The sequence below is a fragment of the Bufo bufo genome, chromosome 8 (genome assembly GCF_905171765.1).
Source record: "Bufo bufo chromosome 8, aBufBuf1.1, whole genome shotgun sequence".
Lineage (NCBI taxonomy): Eukaryota > Metazoa > Chordata > Amphibia > Anura > Bufonidae > Bufo > Bufo bufo.
Window position 1 is genome coordinate 185,839,453 of NC_053396.1, and position 3,153 is coordinate 185,842,605.

The following is a 3,153-nucleotide window of genomic DNA, read 5'->3' on the forward strand; positions in this document are numbered from 1 at the left end:
CTGTGCTCCGTTTCTCTCGCCCTCTCCCTCAGCTGCTGCACATCATGCCTGAGGAGCCCAACATCCACTTTCACCTCCTCAATCTTACTTGTGAGGGAGGTCTGGCACATGGAGATCGCCGTGAGTAGCTGTTCATGGGCCGCTTTAGGCGAGAGTTCTGGCTCTTCCTCACTTTGAGGATCTGGCTGCAGGGACGGGTTTCCGCGGGTCGCGTGAGTGCGGACGTTAGAAGGAGACGCGGCGCCATGTTGTGTCTCGGCTCTTGCATATTCCTTGAGCCGCTCCGCTGCCGCCTGCCCCTTGCTTGGGCTCATTTTACTCCTCCGGGTGTTCTCCTTTCGTTTCTGGACCTGCCACTCAATGTTTGCGGCTGGTTAGCAGTCAGGATTGATGAGGATTGTAATCGGGTCTTGGAGCGGCGCTCAGAAGCGTGCGCTCATACCGGAAGTCGGTCACGCCCCTATGTATATGTTTGTAATATGCATGTATGTACAGTATGAATGTGCCTCTGTGTGTGTATATATATATATATATATATATATATATAAAGGAAAAATGGCGGCACTGGCTACAATAGGAAAAAAACGGGTGCACGCTCCAGGGGAATCGACCTCTTACCCCAACCAATATATCCAGAAAAAGGACGGCACTCCAGCAGGATGAAGGTGAAAAACTTCTTTTAATCAACCATACGGTGCAACGTTTCGGCTCAACTGAGCCTTTCTCAAGCCTTGAGAAAGGCTCAGTTGAGCCGAAACGTTGCACCGTATGGTTGATTAAAAGAAGTTTTTCACCTTCATCCTGCTGGAGTGCCGTCCTTTTTCTGGATATATATATATATACTTATATGTGTATGTATACCGTATGTAAACTTCTGCTTATAGACACATAAGCTTATTTGGGTCCAGGGGTGGACTGGGAACTAAAAGTGGCCCTGGAAAAAATGGCAAAAGTGGCCCCATGTTGCAGGCGGGTCTAAATTGACAGAAGGCAAGGCAACATAATTAGGCAGGGACAACAGAAGTAGGCAGAACCAGCAATACCATAGTGCAGAGCAATATACCGCCCCAGCTGAAACAAAAAACACAGTGCAGCACAATATACTGCCACCAGCGCCACAGTAGTCAACTGTATAACTGTACTGTGGACATCGATACAGTTGAATTCAGGAGGGCACCTACAGCTGCTGGTCAGGTGCGTAAGATAGAATAGGATCATTATGTACCTAGCTGGCAGCCGTGAGGAGTGCTTAGGTGGCCCTCCTAGGCATCTGTCCACCAGAAAATTTCCCTGTAGGGTCTATGGCAAATTCGCCCCTGTTTGGGTCACATTTTTGCACTAGTGTTAAAGGAGTTGCTGATTTAACTTTGAACCATACAAGCAACAGTATATGGTCTAAAATAAAATAAAAGTCATACTTACAACTTTCTCCCCTGTCGCTTCCAGAATCAAGTTCCAATCCTCCCTGGAGTGATGATGTCCTATTAGTGTTGGACTAGGGTGTCTAGGTCCCACCAGTAAAGTTTATTCTAGAGGTCCACTATATAGCAACATGCTAGTACTATTCACTGGCAGCAAGAGCAGCAACAAGATGCTACAAAATTGATTATGGTGGACCCTGCAGTGACTTTGAGAGGGAAGGTCCCCGGGGAAAGAGGATATAGGCTAGTTTTTATTGATGCACGAATATTGGCCGGGACGTTTTGCGTTCACGATCAAATGTTCGCGAACCACGCGTTCGCGGCGGGCCCCATAGCACTTTAATTATAGGGTCATTTTTATGCGTCTTAAAGGGAAACTCTCAATAATGTGCCCAGCTGGAACCTAGAAAAAAATTATTTTAGGCCACAGGAGTACAGGCCCCAAAAATTAGGCATTCACCTGAAAGAAAAGAACAAGTGATTATGTGGCTGGAGGCATATTAGACGGTCAGTGGATAACAAAATTACTGTAGGCCAGTATAGGCCCCAAAAATTAGGCATTCACCTGACAGAAAAGAACTTGTGATAATGTGGCTGGAGGTACAATAGGCGGTCACCGGCTAAAAATTTTACTTTAGGCCACTGGAGTAGAGGCCCCAAAAATTAGGCATTCAACGGACATAAAAGGCCTTTTATGCCGCTGTATTTTCCTAAAACAGGGACCATGATTTTTGTAGGTTGTCATGAGGAAATTCAATCAAACGTGGTCGTCACATGTGTTGAATTCCTCCGAGATCCATGCCTCATCCATTTTTAGAAATGTGAGGTAGTCCACACTGTCGTGAGCTAGGCGATCCCCCTCTGCTTCGCTGAACGTCCTTTCGGACAGGACACTCGACGAGGGGCAAGCCAATAGTTCCATGGCAAATTGTGCCAGCTCTGGCCACAGGTCAAGCCTGCACACCCAGTAGTCCAGGGGTTCCTTGCTTCTCAGAGCGTCCAAATCGGCCATTAACCCGATGTAGTCAGACACTTGTCGGTCTAGGCATTCCCTGAGGCTGGATCTGGAGGGCAGCTGTTGACGGGTTGGCTGCAAGAATGATCTCATATCCGAAGTAACCAGCACATCTTCAAACCGCCCTCTTCTTGCAGAAGTGGTAGGATTGGTACCCGCACCTGTTTAGCTGTGGGTGGAAATTCCTCTGCCAGCACCCGCAACAGCAGAATGCAGCATCTCTAGCAGCACGGTCTAGAAATGCTGCATTCTGCCAGCCCTCTGTGATGCTGGTAACATGTCCGCCATTTTGTGTTTGTACCAAAGGTATAAGTACGTTCCCACCCAGTACTGGTCCTTGCCCTTTATGCATTTTATACAGAGGTCCCTATTCAAACACTGGAGCATGAAAGGCCCCCATTTGCATTAAATTGGAAGCGGTGGAGTGCCCCGGCTTCTGCTCATCGGCCAGGAGAATGTCGTCCTCCGTCTCCTCCCCCAGCCACGGACAACACCAGGGATCCCCGAAAAGTTTGAAGTCCCTCTCAAAGCCTGCTCTTCTTGCTCCTCTTCCTCCTCCTCCTCCCCCCAGCCACCATTCTCATCTGACTCCTCTTCACACTCCTACTGAATTGCCTCAGATGGTGTAGCCCCCCCGGGAATTCATTCAGCATTTCGACTTCCTAATCTTCCAGCTACTGCTCCTCGACAGCTTGATCAATAACCCAATGCAATGCA